The sequence below is a fragment of the Sapajus apella genome, unplaced genomic scaffold, assembly GCF_009761245.1.
Source record: "Sapajus apella isolate SASKATOON/1434 unplaced genomic scaffold, GSC_monkey_1.0 scaffold5, whole genome shotgun sequence".
Classification (NCBI taxonomy): domain Eukaryota; kingdom Metazoa; phylum Chordata; class Mammalia; order Primates; family Cebidae; genus Sapajus; species Sapajus apella.
In genome coordinates this window covers 20,868,685-20,893,686 of record NW_022436945.1, presented here as the reverse complement: position 1 = coordinate 20,893,686, position 25,002 = coordinate 20,868,685, and the positions used below count along the sequence as shown (strand labels likewise).

At 34.1% G+C, this 25,002-nt stretch overlaps 2 long non-coding RNA genes across 2 annotated transcripts in view; one reads left to right on the top strand and one right to left on the bottom strand.

The window, feature by feature from the left end:
* Positions 1-13,254, bottom strand: part of LOC116548079 — a 14,148-nt gene extending 894 nt beyond the window's left edge. The window contains exons 1-2 of the long non-coding RNA XR_004267301.1: positions 13,244-13,254; positions 10,345-10,347 (exon numbers count right to left, since the gene is read on the bottom strand). This is a non-coding gene — a long non-coding RNA (uncharacterized LOC116548079). The remainder of the gene's footprint in view (positions 1-10,344; positions 10,348-13,243) is intronic.
* Positions 1-25,002, top strand: part of LOC116548070 — an 854,356-nt gene that overhangs the window by 127,221 nt on the left and 702,133 nt on the right. The window lies entirely within an intron of this gene.

Sequence of the window (25,002 nt, the reverse complement as noted above, 5' to 3'; positions counted from 1 at the left end):
GGGAAGGGAAGGAGGGAAGAAAGAAAGAAAGGAAGGAGGGAGGGAGGGAGGGAAGGAAGGAAGGAAGGAAGGAAGGAAGGAAGGAAGGAAGGAAGGAAGGAAGGAAGGAAGGAAGGAAGGAAGGAAAGAAGGAAGGAAGGAAGGAAGGAAAGGAAGGACACCAGTCAAGTTGGATTCAGTTTCACCTTGACAGCCTCATTTTAACTTAATCGCTCCTTGAAAGGCCCTCTGCAAATGCAGTCATGGATTAGAGCCCATTTATATGACCTCATTTAACCTGAATTACCTCCTTACAGTCTCTATCTCCAGAGACATTCTGTGGTAGTTGGGGTTAGGACTTGATCATAGGAACTTTGGTGGGACACAATCAACCCATAAGAATATTCATATCCCCATCACAGATTTTAATTCCATTCACGTAACAGACTACTTTCATTCATAAATCTCTGTCCCTATCCACATATATTGATTTATTTAAACATATAGCATAATTTTACAAAGATTATATGGATAACTTTTCCCTTAAAGTAAAATACTATGTAAATGTAAATCCTCCGGTGGGTTCCCTTACAATTTCAGACTACCTTTAACTTTCTACCATAAGATTTGATGTGCTTATTTTAGGTATTTTACAAATGCATTTAAGTGCCCAGGTACACCTTATAGAATATTTTAAGGATATTTATGAATGTTTTAATCCTCTTTCAAAGGCATAGGTAAATACAGAGTCACTAAGATCAATGGCTGTTTGGAGTGCCCTTATAATTGCTTTCAAGAAGTGTGTGTGGGGTTGGGGGAGGGTGTGTGTGTGTGTGTGTGTGTGTGTGTTTAGACAGGCTGAAGGAGAGGACTTGAAGGTTGTAAAAAATCTAAGCCTGCTTTATTAGCCTTAAGTAAAACCTTTGGGAATGATCTTTTCATATTAGTCCAGCTTTTTAGGTCAGGAGCATAAAAATGCAGATTTGTTTGCTATTTGCATGAATTTTATACTTATCCATGTAAATTAAAATTGACTTTACATGTGTGAAGTCATTAAATGTCAAAATTGCATGACAATCTTTATTTTAAGTATCTTTTTAAAATCAGTTTTTGTGTCAACTACCTCAGGAATTCTATCTCATGATCATCTTATGATGGAGCCAAGCCTCTTTTGCACATTTTTGGCTAATATTTGAAGCAAACCAGTTTCAGGACACTATGAATTTATATTTCTTTCCCTGGAGAAAGATTTTTAAGTGAAACAGAATATTTCAATCTAATAATCTGCAAAGTTTAAATAAATAAAAGAATACATACATATGTAAATCTCAGGCAAACTTCAAACTAGTTTTCAACAAAACTACTCAAAAATTAGCCAACATAAAGCAGGAGTTGGTCCATGTAAGGAAACTTCATTTTATTACTTGTTTAGATATCAGTGTGTGGCTGACTATGTATATTTACTCAATAAATGTTTACTTTCTCTGCAAAAAAAAATTAGGAATTTATCATTTGATTATTATTTAAGAGTAAATAGTTAAAACATGGAATTCTCCATGTTTTCATAATATTAATCTAAACACTTTTTTTTTTGCTCTTGTTGCCCAGGCTGGAATGCAGTGGCACACAACTCACCACAACCTCTGCCTCCTGTGTTAAAGCGATTCTTCTGCTTCAGCCTCTTGAGTAGCTGGGATTACAGGCACCCGCCACCATGCCTGCCTAATTTTTGTATTTTTAGTAGTGACAGAATTTCACCCTATTGACCAGACTGGTCTTGAACTCCTGACCTAGTGATCCACCGCCTTGGCCTCTCAAAGTTCTGGGATAACAGGTGTGAGCCACCACGCCCGGCCTACAAGACACTTTTAATTGCCCTTCTGGTCAAAGGCTCTGTCATCAAATTAACTAGGTATTCCCTAAGTCAGTTTCATATATACATTTTTTATTTAGTAAGAAAATTCCTTTCTCTAAAGAATAGGAACAATTTCACATGGTTTTTATTGTGTTAATCTTACTTCATATATTAATTCCCCCCCCCTTTTCTATTAACTATTCAATTCTTGTCAGCAGTTTTATTAATAGTAACATTCTCTTATTACCAAAAACCAACAAGATCAACACTTGGACCTTTCTTAATACTGTCATAGCACAGTTAATTACCTGTATACATTATAAAATTTAAGCTTAAAAAGACTCCATTGGATATTCTTTTTCTTTTTGAATGATTAACAAGCACATTTTTAGCTTCTAAAGTTGTAGCATTAATTTAATTATACTAATTTCCTACTGATATAGTATTACAGTTCACATACACATCTACAGCAAAGTAAACACATTGTCAACAAAACATGTAAGCCAGGAACACACACACACACACACACACACACACACAGATGCAGAGTAGATATTATATAAAATATATAAGCCAGACACACACACACACGTGTGTGTGCGTGTGTGTGTGTGTGTGTGTGTGTGTTTCTTTAAGAATTGTATCTACTCTGCATCTTTGCTTACTAATTAAAATTCAAGCTAAAAATTGTGGTATGGTTTTACATACTCAAGTGAGTGGTTCTCTCTCTACATAAATGGAAAATATTTAACCCAAACAGCAGTTCTCATACCATAGCAGGCATTTTTAATTTCCATGAATTCAAGTATCCTTTCTTCAAAATGCTGGAACTAGTTTTAATTACTGTCTGATTATAGTATGGTGATGGCTCAGGCACAGATGTTTCAGTTTGTTTTTTTTTTAAATCATATATCTATAAACATCTTAAATCAACAATATTTACTTTTTGAAATATTATGTAAATGTTCCATATAGTAAAACAATTGCAAATGTTATACTTATGGTACATGTAAATGTTGGTTTCTTCCTAATCATCTAGTTGCAATTAATCATAAGAAGTAAATTTCATATGCATTTAATTGTGATAATTTCACAATTCATAATTGCAGTCAAAAATTTGCAAATGCAGCCTTTTTCCTCAATTGCCATATTAGTCTGTTTGAGTTACATTAACAAAATACCACAGTCTGGGTTTATTGAACAAGAGAAATTTATTTTCTCACAGTTCTGGAAGCTGAAAGTCCAAGATCAACTGTCCAAAATGACAGCAGGGTTGGTTTCTCCTGAGGCCTCTTTCTGACTTGTTAGATGGTTTCCTTCTTGCTGTGTTCTCAAGTGATCTTTTCTCTGTGTGTGTGTCCGTCTCTAATGTTTCTTCCTCTTATTATAAGGACACTAGCCCTATCAGGGTAAGAACCCACTCTTACGATCTTATTTACGTTTAATCATCTCTTTAAAGGAACAATCTCTAAATACAGTCATATTGGGTGTTAGAACATCAACATACGGACTTGGGAGAGACCCAGTTGAGTCTATAACAACTGCTCTTCTCGCTTGAGCAAATAATAATCTGACCAAACTTGTCTCTTTAATGGCTTGTACTATAAAAATTCAAATAACAGTAACAACAAAATGCCTATGGTTCATCAAGGTGGACATGATGGGGTATCTACCAAGATAGGGCCAGTAGTTTAAGTTCCTCAGAAATTTACTGATGGCAACAGGAAAGTTTGACACTAAATCTTTTAAACTAATTTGATTTTTGTAGACAAACTGAAAATATAGCCAAGTTTTCAAGGACAAACTTATGTTAACCAGATTTATTAGACTGATATGGAATACAGAAATGTCAACTGATGCATTTTTAATAAAAAATATAATAATCCCTTAAGCTAAAACAGACATATTGGTATACTACAGGAGGGCAACGAGATATTCTTGACATCTTTTAAGGGTCACCAAATATTTCTATTATTTTTGAAAGCTTTGGAGACTTTTCTGCAAAAACTAAATATGTGCATGTAAACACAGTATTCAATACACAATTTCCTTGGGATAAAAATAGTAAAACCCATCTCCGTGATTGCATTTACCATATGGCTCTTGCTTTGGGAATAAGAGAAACTTGATTTACAGACATTGAACAGATAAGCTCAATACCTGTTTACATAAAGAAAACATATAATTCAAAAGGCACTGGTAAAATATCCTAGTAGGGAACTCCATAAGCCCTATCTGTATTTAGGCTATGCAAGATTCAGGCAAGAGCTAGGATTGCTCAGCCCAAGGTATTAGTTTTGTCCGGATCGTAAAGAGTTGGCAAATGGGTGTCTAAAGCAAACTTATAACATCAAGGGATTTATGGGGAGAGGAGTTTTCTTGATGTTTCCATGTGTTGTATATTATTTTTCTGTGGCAGGCTTATACTGCTGAATTTTACCTAAGCCTTATGATTCTGAAAACAGTAATGGTTAAGAAATCTCCCACCCTTCTTACTGCAAAGAATATGCTCCCCTTGTTTTCCTATGGCAAAGGCCAACAGAGTTCCCAAATTTCCATTCTTTGTCTCATAACTAGCTGAACATCTGGTCCCTCCCTAATTAGTTGAAACAAAATGTTTTTTAGCCCAATTTTCGTTCATCTTCTTCCTCCAGGTCCTGGAACCCCCATGAACTCTCAGGCTGAACCAGCATTCAACTCCTCCTTAACAGTCCTCCTGACAATAGACTGGTCTCAGTGTAAACATTGTCTGATCCACCATCGGAACACCCCACCCTGCTAATCTGCTTCCCACAGCCAGTATTTTAGTCACATTTACTCTTCCCTATTAAAGAGAAACTCTTTTTTCCTGACTCTTGTGACACTTGCAGAATCTTAAAGCCACAGAATTCTCCCTATTTCAATACACTGCCTCCTTCAAATGTTGTAGTCCTGAGTCCCCTTATTATAACAGTCTTTTCAAAGAAAGTATTCAATGAGTACAAAAGTAATTACAGTTTTTGTCATTGAAAGCAATGCCAAAATCGTAAACACTTTTGCACCAAACTAATATTTTTCATACTACACCCAGATTTGTCTCTTATTTGATGATAACAACATTATTCCTTCATTGAGTGTCCAGTATAGTTTTCAGGATGTAATAAATAACTAAGGATTATTGGTTGAGAGAGTAATCAGTTGAATTGTCTCTTCACACAACACACAACTTAGACTTTATTTTCTTATAGAAATTAAGATAGCATCTGATACTTACTAGTATAGCCACACACAAAGAAAGATAGAGCAAGAAAAACATTAGGAAGGACACAAATATATTAGATGATAGATGAGAGTTTCTCCCACAATATTATGGCTAAATTCATTCAACAGTCTATAAGATAGATATTCTTATAATTGATATTACAAAAACTGGGAAACTGCATCCAAAGTCAAAAAACCAGCCTCCAGAACTGTGAGAAAATCAATTTCTCTTGCTTAAGAAACTCAGACTACTGCATTTTTGTTATTACACCCAAACAGACTAATACGGCAGTTGAGAAAAACAAAGTTGCAACTGCATATTATTGATTGAAATTATGAATTACCAATAATTCAGTCTAAGACAAGAGCCTACCCTCTTAATCACAGAAATAAGGTATTTTCTAGAACAATTTGTTACCTCATAACTCTCCCAGTAAACTGCTAAGAAAAAGTTTTGAATAATATTTAATTTCAGGATTTTGAAGAAAACACTTCTAAATATGATCTCCCCCAAAATGAATGTACACACTCCAGAATAGTAAATATTATTGCTACATATTGTGTATATTTTGTTGTAATTTCCATTGATTTTTAGAGTGAACCGTAGTACCACAAAAAATTATGTGGTTTTCTGTAGTGGAAAGGTCTAAATACAACATTTTTAATAATTTGATTTATAAAGGAACCTACAGATTCCTTGGTTTTATTTGCTGGTTTATAATATTTTAATGCAATTTTCTTAATGCAAAATACAGTGGATTCCTCTGAAAGGATGAATTATAAGTTTTAAGATATTTTAATCTTATAAATTTGTTTGTATTTTCTTTAAACCTTCAAATATACCTACCTGGCAGTAATTCAGTGGCTGAATGATGGAATTTGGCTCCATTGGATATTTTCATTATAGATATTATTAGGACTTTAGAAATTATGTGTATTCTATTTTCTATACTTTGTTGCTCAGAAAACCAAAGAAAAACAAAATCAAGCATTTTGCCAAAATAACCATAAGAAGAAAGTAGGAAGGTATGAAAGCAAGTACCTAATCCTATCTATACCCTTACTGTGCTTCAAACCTAATTTACAAACATGAAATCAGATAACAGTTTTTCTTATCATTTAGCATCATATGAAAGCTGTTTCTAGATGACAAAATACATGATGCATTGAAGAAAAATTTTTCATGCAAAATTAGTTATTTCCAAAAATGCAAATGACTGAACCCTGAGAAATGCTCTGTCAGTTACTCATTCACAGACAGAAGTATTAAAATATCTCATTTACAAATGGATATTTCAGCCCGTCTATTCATTAAGGATAAAATTGTATCAAGTCTACAGCCTGTCCTGCCAGTTGCCTGGCTGTCAATGTTCAAATAGCCCAAATGACCTATCAAGACACAGTTTCTTAATAAAGATTAAATATCTTGTCAGGAGGTTTAGAAATGTGTTAAGTGTGATAACTCTGCTTTAGGAGTGAAAACATGATGGTTTATTTGAATAGTACCTTTATCACTGCAGCATATAAAACATTTTTGCTATCTACTAGAATATTAAACAGTATATTGGTTTTGACACTTGTCAAATGTAAATTCAGATAATCAAGGATTTCAAGGATCTAGGTATGACCTATATTTAAACTTCTATTAAAGAAACATAATTATCATTGCTTGGTTTTAGAAACTATAACACAGTTTTAAAACTACATACATCTATAAAGTTCCCAGGAATACTAGAGGTTTCTATGTGAAATGCAACAATGACGGTGAAAAAATAAAAAATCAATCGCTAAAAAAGTAAAGGAAATTGAAACAATTAGATTAAATTATGAAACTATGTAATAAATGGATTTATAAATTGAATAGGTAATATAATTATATCAAAATAAATTATCAAAGTTAAACATAACTTATTTAATACGGCACATATCTTGTGCCTCATAATCTGGCATAAATCAAACCACAAGGTGGAATGTTATTGAGATTCTCAATCAACACAAACAACATTCGTTATAAATATCAGCTAAAACGGAACTTGAAAAACAAGCGATATGATTAGCTACAACAAAATAAATTCATTAAAACAAAAAGCTTTTTTCTTTTTAACAGAGACTTTGTGACTACTAATTAAAAATCAGAATAATTTATTTCAACCTTTATATATTTTAATTTAGTATTACAGTCAGAAAGACAGCCTGACCTGTTATACAAGCTTTGCTTGCAAACATCTCCATCTTTTATTTTATTAAGCTTAGATCTGCAGGAACGAGAGATGAATTATTCTAATGATAAATTCTCATTAAACAAATCAGCAAAGTAAATCAGCATAGCTAGAGGAAATATATATATATCCTATCATAAGGGATTAAAAAAACCATAATTTTTTATGAAGTCAACTAATAAACAGCATCAATTCCAGTGTGTTTATTGTCAAATTTTGCATAGGTGAGGTGGGGAATAAGATGCCTCTACATCCACAGGTATCTAGCCACTGGCTTTTTGTGTTTCTCCATTGACATAATTTATATACCACAAAGTTGACACCTTTAAAAGTGTACTGTCCAGTGGTTCTTAGCATATTCATGAGTTATACAACTCTAATTACTATCTGATTACAAAACATTTTCATCGCTAGAAAAGAAATCCATTAACAGTCACTTCCCATGCCCTCTGTTCCACAATGCCTGTCAGTCATTAATCTGTTTATTTCTATGTATTTGTCTGTTCTATATATTTAACTTACATGAAATCAAAAGATGTGTGACCTTTGTATCTGGCTTCTATCAACTATCATAAAATTTTCAACGTGTATTTATGTTGCATCATGTAGCACTTTATATCCAAGTAATATTCAATTGCATATTCAATATTGTAATTCAATATTACATTTAGTTTGTCAGTTTACCAGTTGATGGACATTTGGTTGTTTCCATTTTTGGCTACTACGATTAGTTCTGCTATGAATTTTTACATACAGTTTTTCGCATTGAAAACATACAATATGTTTTCAATTCTCTTCGATATTTATCTAGGAGTAATATTGCTGAGTATTATGGAAACTCTAAGTTTAACATGCTGAAGAACTACCAGCAAGCTTTCCAAAATGACACGTTTTTTATACCTTCTATCAATGTAAGAGGGTTTATTTTTTCACATCCTTGTTACCACTTGTTATGGTTTATCCTGATTATAGCCATCTCAGTGGGTATAAAATGATGTTTTATTGTGGTTTTAATGTGCATTTCTCTAATAACTAGGATGTAAAGCATATTTTCATATGCTTTTTGTTTATTTTTATATCTTTCAATTATTGGATGGATTTATTTTTTAACAAGTCATCCAGTCTTGCTGAGAGACCATGCATGTGTGGCATGCCTTTGACATTCCAGTTGGCAGTTGACAACTCTGCCTTAACTTTCACTTCCTTCCTCCTCTGAGACTCAACACTGGCCAGAGTTGAGAACTTTAGACCTTCTAGAATTCTTCCTGAACATGGACCAAGCCCTATGCATATGCAATATGCACGTCCTGCTAGATTCCCGAAAATATATCACAGTTTTCAAAATCCCTATGGACATCTCATTCTCCTGCTTTCCCTTTTAAGCTTTCTGGTTAACTTATTGTTTGGCTTTAACTATTATCCACTACCCTAGGCAACTCTTGAAGGTAAACAAGTATTTCAAAATATTTCAAAATACAGCTCCAGGGAAAGACTTTTCACATTGGGTGAAATCCGACTGAGTTTAAATAAAGACAACCTGGCAAGCAGAGACTCCCAGGGAACCACCAGACGGGCCAATAAATAATGATTCTCTGAGAGTGAAGCTTTGGGAAAGCTATATTTCTTCTCCTTCTGATGGCTGCTAAGATGTTAGATTTCACCATGTTTGCAGTTTATTGCTTTTCAGAGTTAATACAGGGCTAAAGATGTGGTGGGGGGAGGGTAGAAAAATAGCAAGTTAAATTGTCATAAGCCTCATAGTTCATACTGAAATTCAACTATTTTTCTTGAACAAACATATTTCAAACCTGGAAATCCTTTTGTTTATATCCGGAGAACTGGAAAACTGGATTCTGACCATTTTTGCTAGTTTTCTTATTGTTTTTACAGGAAGAGATATTTCAGAGTTCCTTAAACTGCTATTTTTGTTGCCATTACCCACTGAGCCTATAGTTTTTCAAGACATTTAAGTTCCTGAGCATTTATCCTCATATTACCAACATTTTCATGGAAAAGAAGCATGTAAATACAGTCCTTCATTTCCTACCCAACATGAAGATTATGCTATCAAGAGCTTTTCTGGTCAATTTCCAAATCCCAGCATTATAGGTCATTAAGAGAATGAATAGTCATCATTAAAATATTACCAAAATGTCTATTTTTTTTCATTCCCTAAGATCATACAAATTCAGTTATTTCTGTAATAGTACTAGTATTTAGTTTAAAGTCAATAGCTTCGAGCATGAAGATTATACTGCTGCTTGACTGAATTACAATAGCCTATTTTAATTAATATCTGAAAAGCTCAGTTTACTCATATGTGACACAAGGGAATCCTGGTTATACATTATATTTTTTTGTTACTTGAATGGAATTAAATCATTCTAATAAGCAACATAAGCCATATATAAACCCAGAATTCAATTAACATTATTTATTATTGAAGTCTTTCCTAAGTTTTTCCACTTCTCTAGTATCTTGTTCCCTCACTAAGTCTCTTTTATGAGTCACTTTTGTCTTCTAGCCAAGTATTTGAAAAAGAAAACACTTAAAAAAATGTATTTCATTAATCATTTGGTTTTCTTCCTGGTCTAGAGATCAGTTGTTTAAATGTCTTGAATAGAGAGTTGAATCACTCCACAAAGTGTAGTTAAATGTGATTGTGTTATCTTTATCATAAATTTCACCTTTGTTTGATGTGCTATACACAAATACATAAAGAGAAAATATAGTTAGCTGTTTTTCAATGTCATTTTCTTACTTAGATCATTAAGGAAAGTAAAGCGTTATATTCTATATCAGAATGGATTGCATTTATATTCTTTCATTTCTAAAATAGGTTTCTTCCTTTGAAATGGAAACAGCTTTCTAACATAAAGTAGGTAATTACACACTCCATTAAACAAGTAATTAACAGATTACAATTTGAAAAAAAAAAGAAAAACTTGAAAATGAGCAATTTGGATTCTGAATGTGGAGAGTAGTGTTATAATTAGCATAATACCTTTAGACATAGATTAACAAGTACACAATAAAAATGAAAAAAGAAACAATCTGTTTCTTCCATACTGATTATCCACCACAAATAGTATTTCATGAGTCAAACATTCACATGGTTTTAAGAAAGCTTGATCTGAGAATCATTGTTATATTACTCTAAAATTCAAAAAGATAAGGTTTTGATGTATAAAATGTTTGTAATCCTAAGAGACTACAACACTTCAGAGTCAATATTTTAAATTGTCATTCTACAATAATTCCCTGAGGCAAATGGCCAATGCTAGCAACATGTGTAATTTAAATTAGTAATCTAAAATTGTAAAAAAAGGCTCAGTGTTTTGTAAGGGTGGCTCATTTCCACTGCAAGGTTAAAAATGTGCATAATGGGAAGTCAAAGGAAACGTGTACATTAAGTATGTATTATTCTGCCGTCTAAGAAAAATAATGCATCCTAAACTGGAAGAAAGGACCACGCTCCTTGCTAATTTGCTGTTTAAGAAAAAAAGAAAAAAAAAAAGCCAACCTGTGCAATATAGTTTGACCCCATCTGCACAAAAACAATACAAAAATTATCAAGGCATGGTGGCACATGTCTGTGGCCCCAGCTTCTTGGGGGACTCGGGCAGAAGAATCACTTGAGCTTTGGAGGCCAAGGCTGCAGTGAGCCAAGATCACACCACTGCACTCCATTCTGGGTGACAGAATGAGATGTCTCAGAAAAAAAAAAAAAAAAAAAAAAAAAAAAGGAAAGATAAAAGAGGAGAAGGTGTACACAAAAGAAGAGGGTTGAGATGGGGTGTGGCAGGGGCAAGAGTGCTGAGTTACTGCGGGTGCCACAAACAGGTTCAAATAGTAGTTGTAAAACAAAAGTCTGCAAGTCAAAATAATAACCTGTCCTGAAATAAGATGTGTATTTTTCTTCCATGCGAAATTCTGGGCTAAATGCCGCATTGGAATCACAGTAGCAAGGAAAAAAGGAAAGTTCTTCAGGCCAGGTCTTCTAATGAAACTATGTTCTTATCTACCTCTAGTAAAATCAAAGGATGCACAGGGACTAGGTCATTAAGTCTGAAATCTGTGCTCCTGGTTTATCTGATTATTTCTGTTCTGAAATTTGAGCTGACCTTGTGAGCAACAAATAAAAGAACCCATATATTGTTTTCATTCCATATTGAAAATAAACAAAACAGAACACTCCATAAAAGGAGATTTGCTCCTACAATGTTACTAAAAACAGACATTTGATACATTCAAATCTGCCAGCATGAAGATGCTACAGAGAATGTCAAACAGCTATTGACTTTTGAGTTGTTATTTCTATATGGCAGTAAAAAGACACTGTTGTTATATGCTACTGTTACATTTGCTTTACGGTTATTTTAGTAAAAAAAAAATATGTTTGTGCTACCTTGTGCCATTACTTGATAAATTTCTTTTGTGACCCTATGTTAATTCTTAACTCATTTATATCAACATATACGCAGTGCTATCCTGGAAATGTTTGTTTCATAGATATTAATACTTCCCTAAATATTTGTAAAATGCTGCTACAGATTCTAGCTATTACAATACATCCAATGTAAATGTTAATAATGAGAAATTGTGTAAAACAGGCTGAGAAACCTGAGTCATCTATGGGATGCTACTTTGATTTGAAAGTAGATATGTAGCGGGTGGTCAGTGGTGGGACACATTTCAACTTGAGTTTTCTGCCCATAAAGAATGACTTTTTGGTCAATCCCATTGCATTTCTTAAAAGCAGATGATGCATCACCATGAATGTCTTCTATGTGGCAGATGCAGGATTTGTTTATAAGAAATTATTGCTTAAGGGCTATGCTTGTTGCCCTAAGCAGTGTATTTGAAATTGATAACAGAATAAGAAATATACCAGACTTTAGCTCTTGGACATAAGTCAATAATGGCAGCTACTTTTCCAAAGATCAAGAATACTTTGGAAGCATGTTAGTTTCACAGGGCAATTCCAGGTGAAAATTGAAAATATTTTGATTTCTCAAAAGGTTGCAGAGAGTTTTCTGCTTTCTCGTTTCAAATACCAATTTCAGAAATCACATGCATTGTCAGCTATTTTTGGCATAGAAAACTTTCCGATATTTCATGAATACACCTTGTAGGCCTTAATCAAATACTTAGGCTTTTATGATAGTGTTAACTTCTAAGTATGGTGTGGAGCTGATTATTGACAGAGAATAGTAGCCAAGATTTTCCATGTTCCTTATAGCTCAGGGTATACCATGTTTCCACAGAATAATCAGTACTGGTGGATTTTTATGACACGTCAAACCATCTTCAACCATCTTTACCTTGATTAAGTAAGAATTTATAAAATGCATAGACAGATATCCTGGAAGCTTCATGTCTGTACCTGTCCATTTACAAATGTTAAATTTTGCTAACAATTATAGAGCTTGTAATGGTTAAATTTCATATGTTAATGTGGCTAAACTATGGTATTCAATTTTCAGTCAAAGAGTGGTCTAGTTGTTACTTTATATCCCTTCCCTAGACCCCACCCCAAACAGGCCCCATGTGTGATGCTCCCCTCCCTGTGTCCATGTGTTCTCATTGTTCAATACCCATTTATGAGTGAGAAGATGGGGTGTTTGGTTTTCTGTTCTTGTGTCAGTTTGCTGAGAAGGATAGTTTCCAGATTCATCCATGTCCCTGCAAAGGATAAGAACTCATCCTTTTTTATGGCTGCATAGTATTCCACAGTGTATATGTGCCACATTTCCTTTATCCAGTCTATCGTTGATGGCCATTTGGGTTGGTTCCAGGTCTTTGCTATTGTAAACAGTGCTACAATGAACATACATGTGCATGTGTCTTTATAATATAACAATTTATAATCCTTTGGGTGTATACCCAGTAATGGGATTGCTGGGTCAAATGGTATTTCTGGTTCTAGATCCTTGAGGAATCAGCACACTGTCTTCCACAATGGTTGAACTAATTTACACTCCCACCAACCCAGAACTTAAAGTATAATAAAAAAAGAAAAAATTAAATAAAAATAAATGAATAAAGTGCTTCAAAAAAAAAAGAAAAAGTTTTATAGATAAGATTAATACCTATGATCTGAAGACTTCAAGTAAAAGTGATTACTCTAGATAATGTAGGTGGAGCTTATCCAATCAGCTGAAGGCTTAAGAGTAAATAACTTTTCTGTGAAAGAATTATTTCTAAATGATTGGAATCAACTAAATTTAATTTAATTTAAATTTAATTGGAAAAGTCCCAATAGATATTTGTCATTTATTATTCATTGGAGAATTTATCAGCTCCAAATGGAAAGAAATCATTTTATTATTTGCATTTTCAAAAATATTGAGAGTACTTTATATATGCTCAATACTATGCATGATTCTGAGGATGCAGAGGTGAAAGATGATTCAAAATCTATGGTGGTGCTGGTCTATTTGGAGAAATATTCATAGATGGTGGAAATATAGGAAGGATATTTGGAATGATGTTTCAGACATAGGGGCGCCATGTACTAGAACTTTAAAGAGAGTGAAATCATGAATTTGGTAGTCATAGTAACCAATGTATATTGAGAATATATGGTGCATGTGGAGGATATTGCTAAGGGACTGAAGTCAGATAGTTGACCATGGTTACATTTTTTGATCTGTATTTTGTTGTTGTTGTTTTTGGATGGAGTTTCGTTCTTGTTGGCCAGTCTGAGAGTGCAATGGCATGCCCTCAGCTCACCACAGCCTCTGCTTCCCGGATTCAAGTGATTCTCCTGACTCAGCCTCCCGAGTAGCTGGGATTACAGGCATGTGCCACCACACTAGGCTAATTTTTTGTATTTTTAGTAGAGACAGGGTTTCTCCACATTGGTCAGGCTGTTCTTGATCTCATGACCCAAGTCATCCACCTGCCTTGGCCTCCCAAAGTGCTGGGATTACAGACATGAGCCACTGTGCCCGGCCATATTTTTTTTATATATACAATTTAATGTAATATGGATATGTATCCCTGCCCAAATCGCATGTTAAGTTGTAGTCTCCAATGTTGGAGGTGAGGCCTAATGGGAGATGATTGGATTAAGGGGGTGGCTTTCCCATGGTTTAGCACCATCCCCTTCATGCTATTCTCAGGATAGTGAGTTCTCATGAGATCTGGTTGTTTAAAAGTGTATGGCATCTCCCCCTCCTTGCTCTCTTGCACATATTTGTGCCATGTGGCTTGCCTGTTCCCTTTTCACCTTTCAGCATTTTTTTCTTTTTTTTGAGATGGAGTTTTGCTCTTGTTACCCAGGCTAGAGTGCAATGGCGGGATCTCGGCTCACTGCAGCCTCCGCCTCCTGGGTTTAGGCAATTCTCCTGCCTCAGCCTCCTGAGTATCTGGGATTACAGGCATGTGCCAACATGCCCAGCTAATTTTTTGTAGTTTTAGTAGAGACGGGGTTTCACCATGTTGACCAGGATGGTCTCGATCTCTTGACCTCGTGATCCACCCGCCTCGGCCTCCCAAAGTGCTGGGATTACAGGCTTGAGCCACCGCGCCCGGCCCACAACTCCTTATCTTAACCCAGACACTCACTTCCATTGATTCCAGGTCTTTAAGTGATAATTGATCTCTTTCAACAAATTGCCAATCAGAAAATCTTTGAATCTACCTATAACCTACAACCCTGCCCTCCCCCCTACCAACTGCCACCCCACTCCCAAACCAATGTATAACTTACATGCATTGATTGATGTCTTATGTATCCCTAAAGTGTTTAAAACCATGCTGCAGCCTGGCCACCTTGGGCACATATCCTTAGGGCTTCGTGAGACTGTGCTTTGGACTATGGTCACTCATATTTGGCTCAGAATAAATCTCTTCAAATATTTTACAGAGTTCAATTCTTTTAGTTGATGCAATTTCGTAACTGTAAAATAGAAACAAGGATGTTTTTATAAGAATATCCTATCCAAAATATGGTAGCTTTTATTATTAGCAGTGTTGACCTCATAAAATGTGATCTAGTAGATATACAACTTCTGGCACATGGAGAATATTCACTACATGCCCTATCTATCTCTTTACTTTTGTGTCACTTCAATCAACTACTCTTTAAACTATCACATGTCAAGCATTTATTACTGTGTTTGATACATCATAAACACCTGAATATTGATAGGCAGCTTTATAAATGTACACACAGAAATCTGTATATTCTTCAACCAGCAAGCACTTTAAGTGCCTCTTTTGATAATATTCAAAATCCTTAGTGAAGTGACTTCAACATAGTACTGTTACTTCTAACTGGTTATATAACAAAATATGCGGCCAGATTACTGATATAAATAAAAACAAAACTCAGCACTATAAAAAACCCTTTGGGAATGTAAATACTGGTTTGGGAATTGGAAGATGTAGGTTTTAGAGCTAGCTATAATGCTAATTACTGCAATATGTTATAAAAAGCTCTTGAAGTTCACTGTTATAAAGTGAACAAGTTGAATTAAAAGATTCATGAGGCCCCTTTTGGCTCAAATAGTTCAAAATTGTGGACATTTATACTCTGAGTCATATACAAACAAATATTACCAAAAGAAATTATAAAAGATACTGCTAAATCTCTGGTATCCAAGCAATGAATTGGTGAAACTTAATTGTCTTAGGATTATCGTATCAATAAAAATAAATAAGCATATCATTACATTTTAGGGCACATAGATACTTGGAGGTCTGAATGATCTAAGTTAAAAACCAAAATCATCTTTCTCTCTTTTTGTTCTTTTAAGGCAAGCCTCTTAAATATCAGAGCCGTCTAGTAGAATCTGCAAAGTCAACAATCCATCCTTGGGACAAATGTTTGAGGTATGCACTATTGCCTGAGATTCCATTTAGGGGAAAAGAGGTGAGATAATCCTGAATGACTAGGGTCACTATTTTCCCATAGTCAACAATCAGATAAATCTAGATTCCATTGCAAGTAGAGATTGACTAGCTGTTATATAGATATTTCTTTTCTTTCAAACATTGATAGTACATTTCTTCATATGCATTTTAACTTCATAGTGCCTCTCTGGGTAGGATATTTTTGCTAAGGGAAGTAGTTGATTTAGTCAGCTGTTGTATTTTTCTTGGAGTACCAAATCATGGCTTGTAGTTACAAAAGGTGGCTATTCTCCCAAGTGTCACTTTATTGTCACAGTCTGTCCTGATATTTGATGCCAAGTGTGATGTGTAGGTTGGGTGTGTAGGTTGATTAATAAAATCTGTCTAATAACCAAATGTGGTTATTAATAACCATTTGTCTTAGTGTCAAATACTTGGAACGGTTGTTCCCAAGACCTGAAAATATTTCTAAATTTCTAAGGACACTTTGTTAGCTTTCTAAATCAAGACATTTCTTTCCAGAGCATAGAAAACTATATTTCCCAAATGGCACAAGAATAATCAATATAATTTGTTTTGAAACAAAGTATTAGTTATATTTTTATCACCTATAGCAACAGATATATAATATTAACTGAAATACTGTTGACTTCTTTGCAGATTTTTAAACTATAATAAAGACTCCAATTAACAAATGAGAATCAAAGATCTATGTGCTTTACAAATATTATACAAAGATCACTTTTTTCACAAGGTTCTATCTGTCCCATGATAAACATTTTAGTGAAATGGTATGAATTTAGTTATCCAAATACTTTAATTACTTGATACTATACTGGATTTCTTTTTATCATGGATACTAAACCGTGTCTTTAAATTGATTAAAAGTTAAGGAAGATTTATCCTTCCATCTGTAGTAAATTTTTAAATTTAATGTACTATTTCTCAAAATTAAGTCATTTACATATTATGCTTATGTTTTCTAGCCATATTTGCTTAACAGATTTACTGTTATTTACTTAAACTCCTGACCTCAGGTGATCCACCCACCTCAGCCTCCCAAAGTGCTAGGATTACAGGCATGAGCCACCACGCCCGGATACTGTTATTTACTTATCACTTTTATATTGTTTCTCTTTTTTTGCTTAATAAATGCATCAAAAAGAACATTTTATAACCACTGTAATAATTATTACCATTATGCCAGAACATTATTGTTAAAAATTTTAAAAACAAACCAAAAAAATTAGCCATTTAATCAGTGTAACAATTGCATGCTTAAAAATTAATTTTTCAAAAAGAATAACATGTTTATTGTCACCAAATAATAGAATTTTGAATCCTTGAAGCTTAAATTAACATGAATATCATGCTTAATGTAATAGAACAATCCCATTGTTTTTTAATCTATTAATGAGAATTTCAACTGAAACATGTACATATTTGAACACTGGAAAAACCTAGTTCCTTTGTGATAATTTATGGTATAGAGAATTCATTATTAGTCAAAATAAGATAAATGACTTTGCATAAGAACATTTCCTTTAAAAAAAAATCTGAGGTGTTCTCTAAATTTTGTTCTTCTGAATGTGTCAAGTAACCTGGTAACGGGCAATACCAGGGAAGAAGAGCATGTCATGGCAGTATGAAAGTGTTGTTCATTTGGGAAATTTTGTATGAAGGCCACTTACTTTTGTTATCCTTCAGTGACATCTTGATAATATTCAAAATACTTTTCACCAACTATTTAAAATAAGTTAACAACTAAGTCATTCTGACATGTAAAATAATCTAACATACCATGATCCAGGCTTGATGGCTGATGCTCCAATTTTGTCATTAATGAATTTACTCTGTCTTTCATGTGGAAAACTGGTACAAATGAATTTTGTAAGGTTGTTGTTCAGTTGGGCTGACATCTCTGCAAAAAATTTTAATATGCAAAAGCAGTCCCTCGTGCATACAACATCACGTAGTAAAGGTTTTAGCTGTAAAACTAAGGTTGTTATTTTGTTTCAAATAGAAAAGGATAGATTTTCAGGATTTAAAAAAATAGATTTCACTACAAAACTATATTTCTTGTAATTTCTCAATTCTAAATAAATATTAGAAAACATTTCAAGAGTTCAGTGGTCTCTCTTTACTATGATTGATATGTGTTAACAACTTTAAATACACTTTTTAAGCCTTCCTGCAGGTCTGGGTGATGTGGATAGAGGACAGTGGGTGTAGGATACAGGACATTACTTCCTGTGATACAGTTTGACTATGTGGAACAAGCCCTCTTTGTGCATCAACCATGAATGCAGTGCCTCTCCTGCTTATCACAATATATCACCTCCAGGTTATGTCATGAATTTATCAGTAAGTTTTAAAATCCCTACTCCAGATGTACTCATTGGCAAAGACTGGCAGAACAGAAATCTGCATGGTCTCAGAGTTTAGCACACACACCATAACACACACTTAATACTAAGATAACATCAGAGGATTAACTTACAGTGAATAGAACCCATTTTATTATATTCATGAAAATATTTGCTGCCTTCAGTTTAGGGCCATATTTATAACTTTATAGTAAACTATTTCTTTTGACAGAAGCACCTTACCAGTTCCTTGGCTTGTGTTGTCCCGATTTATTATTTAAAATGTTTTAGCAGCATATTTAGTGTTTATTTACTATTATCCCAGAAACTATAAGCTTTGCAAGTTAATAAAATATGATAAATAAATATTCTAAAGCCTTACATTTTTATTGAATTGGAATGCTAAAAAATGTCTAAAAAGCTGAGATATCCTTTTTTCTTCCTTTTCTTTGGAAGTTTTACAACTGTCTTTGAGGTCAGACAGTGTAATATCTAATTGTGTGTGTTTCAGTGTGTGTAATTTCAGAATGTAGAAGCATTCTCTAAACCTAAAGGAATTAGTTTGCTTTAGTTTAGGAGGTCATGAAAATTTTAATTTCAAATGCATTTTCATAATATTTTGAATATTTGTTTTGCAGCTGATATTTTTATGATATTAACAGAAAACTCAGATTATCAATTAATGTGTGTCTTTGAAGACATAAAGATTTCATCACAATCAAACCTAACAATATGAATAGTAGTAGTAGTAGCTAGAATTTAATATGTATACAGTATGTCTGATATTATTCTGAATGCTTTAATCCTATTGAAGTTCTTTTAGCACTCATGATACATTTAAGTAACTTCCACTTTTGTGCATTAACAGCTCTTTTTTTAAAAAAATTTATCCAAAACTTATGTGTATTTGTTATTTATTTATTTATAAGTTTTATTATACAAATACTCCTTGACTTACACTCGGATTATACCTTAACAAACTTATCGTATGTCAAAAATATTGTGAGTTGAAAATGCAATTCATACTCCAACAAATCCATTGTAAAGTTAAAAAACTGTAAGTCAAACCACCATTAAGTCAGTAGAATCTATATATATTATCTGTGTATATGTGCATGTTCACACACATGCACACACACACATCATATATATATTAATATATGTGTGTGTGTATTTCTATAGTCTGAGTGTTTGTTACCCCCAAAAATTTATATGTCAAAACACAGTTCCCAATGCAATAGTATTAGGAGATGGGGCCTTTAGGAGGTGATTGGATCATGAGGGCTAAAACCTCATAAATGAAATTAGTGTCCTTGTAAAAGAAACCTCAAGCTTCTTCTGCATTGTGAGAATGCATAGAGAAGATGCCTCTTATGAACCAAAAGACAATTTTCACCAGACGCTGAATCTGTCGGTGCCTTGATCTTGGACTTCCCAGCCTCTAGAACTGTTTGGAATAAATTTTGGTTGTTTATAAGAAACCCAGGTTATGGTATTTTGTTATAACAGTTCAGATGAACTAAGGAGTGTGTGTGTGTGTGTGTGTGTGTGTGTGTGTGTGTTTGTGTGTGTGTCTTGAAAGAGTGCACATATTTATTTTGTTTGTATGTATTTACCAGGCTTAATATTAACTTCCTGACATGGAGTTCCAATACTCTGAAGAAAAAACTAAGATAAAATACGTGTCAGTTAAGTATAGGAAAGCCCATGCCTCTAATTTGTATGATCCTACTATGTATACTTATAAACTGTAATGATAGCACTTTCAGTTTTGAAGTTTCACCTCTTCATTGGTTTTCTGAGCACCACATCTATAATTCGCCTGGTCATCCTAAGGCAGATTACTATGCCACTGCTTACTTGAGCAGAATCCTAAACCAGCAAAACTAAGCAATATCCTATGCTTAGTGTGTTGGTTATATTTTTCTAATGTGCATGGAAACAAATGCCAAAGATTGGAATAATTACTGCTGACCTACCATGTTAAGCTTTCATACAATACACAAGTTACCTATAAAATTATTGTAATAATTAGAGGTGCTCCTTTGGAGCTGAAGGGATATAATATTTTCCCTTAATTTATCCTTATCACTTGATATGTCAACAGTGCCTTTGGTCGTTGTTAATGCTCATGTTATCCCTTTGAGAATAAGACAATGATGGGGGGGGTGGATTGCAAGAGAAGAAACTATAGAAAAATCCAAAGTTACATTGCAGAAAGAATCTTAAAAAATCCACAAATAAGAGTATATGGAGAGTGCAGCTGTTAACCGCAGAACTGATGACTGTACATAAAAGATTGCAGCAGGTGAAGATTTTATTCTCCTCTCTCTGACTTTCTAAAATGACACAGAAGCTTGCATGTTCTGGGCACCATTCCCAGAAGTATTGCATTTTCTCCCGAAACCCACAGATGCTCTTCTGGGGATGAGGTGGCAGCACTGACAACACAAATGAGCTGACAGTGTGCAACCATTCCTGGAAGCACTGCCTTCTGGAGAGGAGACTTTCAAGAAAAAAAAAAAAAAACACTAAATTTAATTCAAGAAAAAAAAAAACACTAAATTTTCATTCCATTCTGTTCTTCACATAACCTCTATATTTTTTTAATTCACAGATTAATATTAGATGGAAGGGAAAAGCTAGTTTGTGTCTTTTTTTTTGGAGAAATTACTAATATATATATTTTTGGGAACTGGAGACATGATAGTTTGAGTTATTAAAGACTGGTGTTTCTGAGGCACCATAAAAATAAAAATTGGAAAGAGTCACATAACCACCAACAGATCCATTTATTACCCTTTGCAGGAGCATACTTTAAAACTAAAACAGCTGGCCGGGGGCGGTGGCTTGTGCCTGTAATCCCAGCACTTTGGGAGGCCAGGGCAGGCGGATCACGAGGTCAGGAGATGAAGATCATCTTGGCCAACATGGTGAAATCCCGTCTCTACTAAAAATACAAAAATTAGCTGGGTGTGGTGGCATGCACCTGTAATCCGAGCTACTCAGGAGAATGAGACAGAATTGTTTGAATCTGGGAGGCAGAGGTTGCAGTGAGCTGAGATCACACCACTGCACTCTAACCTGGGTGACAGAACGAGACCCCGTCTCGAAAAAAGAAAAAAAAAATGAAAACAGTTACTGATAATACAGAAAATACAGTCCTTTGTTATCACAACTTGTATTTTGTAGTCATTTTATCTTAGATTCATAGGTTAATAATTTTTCAAAATAACCTTAGTAAGTATGGACCAACTTTTTCATTTTATAAATCCTTAGGGATTAAGTGACTTACTCAGGATGAGCCAGCCATAACACGGATGGAATGCTCCCAAGTTCAAAGGCAATATTTTGCTTTTAACAGTTTCCAAAGGCCAGGCATGGTGGCTCACACCTGTAATACCAACCCTTTGGGAGGCATAGGCTGGAGGATCATCTGAGCCCAGGAGTTCAAGACCAGCCTTTAAAACACAGTGAAACCTCATCTCTACTAGAAATAAAACAATTAGCAGGTGTGGTGGTGCACTCCTGTAGTCCCAGTTGCTTGGGAGGCTGAACTGGGAGGATCACTTGAGCCCTGGAGGTCGAGATTACAGTGAATTATGATAGCACCACTGCACTCCAGACTTGGAGACAGACTAAGACCCTCTCAAGAAGAAAACAGACAGAGAGAGAGAATTAAAGAATTTCCAAAGAGTTTCAAATTTATCTCATCTGAGAAGTCTAGAAATCCTATAGAGGTGTTCAAATAAAAGAAAATAGAAGCCCAAAAAATTTAAGGAAATTGCTTTACAACATATATTTAGCAAGATAACAAAACTTAAACTCACAATACAAGATTTCTATATATATAATAAATTCAATTGACCCTTGAAAAACACAAGGGTTGGGGCATTGACTCCCTGTGGCTGAAAATCCACATAACTTTTGAATCCCCCAAAACATAACTACTAATGGCCTACCGTTGATCAGAACCCTTACCAATAACATAAACAGTCAATTAACATGTATTTTATATGTCACATATATATCATATCCTGTGTTCTTATAGTAAAGTAAGCTATAGAAAAGAAAATGTTAAGAAAATAATAAGGAAGAGAAAATACGTTTACAATACTATACTGCATTTATCGATTCTGTAAACTTACATCATTTGTTTACAAGATGAATTGTCTGTCTGAAATGGGGCAACCTCAGCTGAGGATATCAATGTATGGTACATATCAAGTGATTCAACTTGTTCTTGCAATGTCATGACTTTTTTCTGCTTCTTGAGAGCACTTCCAGCATCATTAGCGGCACTTTGTGTCAGTCCCACGGTGTTATTCAAGGTTTATCATGCTGCACTAAATATGGTGAAAAACACGCAGTAACCCCTAAAGATCACTTTTTACAGCAATAAGTGATTTACCGGAAAGGAAATTCTCACGTGGAGATGATTAGCACCACACTGTTTTAAGTAGACACTTGGAAAACTTGAGCTCACCACAATAGCAACCAGGGGTGGCTACAAAATTTTTATAGTAATATAGCATATACTACAGTTAATTTTATGCAGTTACAATTTTATACTGTATGGTTACATTTGTTTACATTTCTCCCAACTGTAAATGGTACCATGTGCAATCTGTAAATGTATGTGTAGGTTATGATAAAATTTAACTTTTTATAGTATATTTGTGTACCATACTTTTTGGTGGTAAATGATAAAATGGACTAGTATCTACATATATTTTATAAATTCATGACATATCTAAATTTTTTTATTCCTTTGACATATCTAGCCTACTCAGTTCATCTGCAAGTATTTTTCAAATTGTTACACTTCTCAAAAAATTTATATATATATATATATTTAAATATGTGTATAAGTGAACCCATGTTGTTTTAGTGTCAACATGTTTTTAATTTAACTCATGTTGTTTTAGTGTCAATTACATTTACTCTTAAAGTACAAAACTGTATTTCTCAATATTTTTTACTTAATAATTTTGTCAAATTACATGAAGAGAAACTTTCTGATATGGTTTGGATGTGTCCCCATCCAAATCTCATTTTGAATTCCCACATGCTGTGGGAAGAACCTGGTGGGATGTAATTGAATCATGAGGCAAGTCTTTTGCATGCTATTTTCCTAATAGAGAGTAAGTGTGAAGAGATTTGATAGTACAATAAGGATGTGTTTCCCTGCACAAGCTCTCTCTCTCTTTGCCTGCCACCATCCTCATAAGATGTGACTTGCTCCTCCTTGCCTTCTGCCATGATTGTGAGGCCTCCCCAACCATGTGGAACTTTAAGTCCAACAATTCTCTTTCTTTTGTAAATTGCCCGGTCTCAGGTATGTCTTTCTTAGCAGCTTGAAAACCGACTAATGCACCATCTTTACTATGTATACAGCAGTAACTTTTATATTTTAAATGCAAGACAGATTCAATCGTAGTTCTTCTGAAACTAAATTAATTGAACAGCTACCAATCAGTTGACATACAATAGCAAACAAGGAAGTTTTCTGATACAAAAAGTTTTTATTTTAGATGAATAAGAAATAAATGCATTATTTTTTATATAAAAATCAATCAAATGCCCTCTGATGTTTCATATTAGTGGACCATTTTTGATGCAAGGAATATATTACATCAGCACAACATGATTCAGTTGGTAGTTAAGTCTCTGGTATAATTTTTTGTTTATATGTAATTGTGTCCTACATTATATCACAGTGATCAAAGATGGGTTACATTATTTATCTTTGAATGAGTGGTTCCCAATACAGGACCTGTTATATGTTAGGCTTTCATTAAACATTTTGGGCAAATAAATTATTCTGGCGGAATAATCATTAAAAGGGAAAGAGCAATTGCAGTTCAGTTATTAGTTCAGAACCATACACAGAAGCAAAGACAAATGAGAATAATAATCTCTACCCTATTACATCTTGAATTTTTTTTTGCCAATTTGGTAATTCAATGTTTCAATCCTAATAATTGAGCACTTTCATTGTGCAATGCCCTATCTTCAACCTCACAAATTTCCCCCATTTCTTCTTGATGGAGAATATTCACTGAAGGTCACACTACAAGATGATGAAATAATATAACTACTCAAGTTAGTTTTTTCTTCCCTATATTTGTCTCCATGCTTGTTAAGGACCAATTCTTTTGGAAATTTTCTAGGATTTGTTCATTTCCTATTTCTGCATTTATTTTGGTTTTACCCAACACTTAGAGCATATTTAATAAAAGGCAGAAAGAAACAAATACATTCATAACTCAATTATTTCAGTTTGCCAGGAGGAAAAGATGTAAAGACACAAATTGTACTGCCTACATCACCTATATCCAAGCACAGTGGCTTCTGATTGATAGGTAATCTGGAAAACAAAGCAAATACACATTAGAAACATTCCTACAGCTTCAATTGCTTTACTTGGGACAGATATGTTTTTGTATTACTTGGACAGTGGGCTAAGCCTTGACAGAAC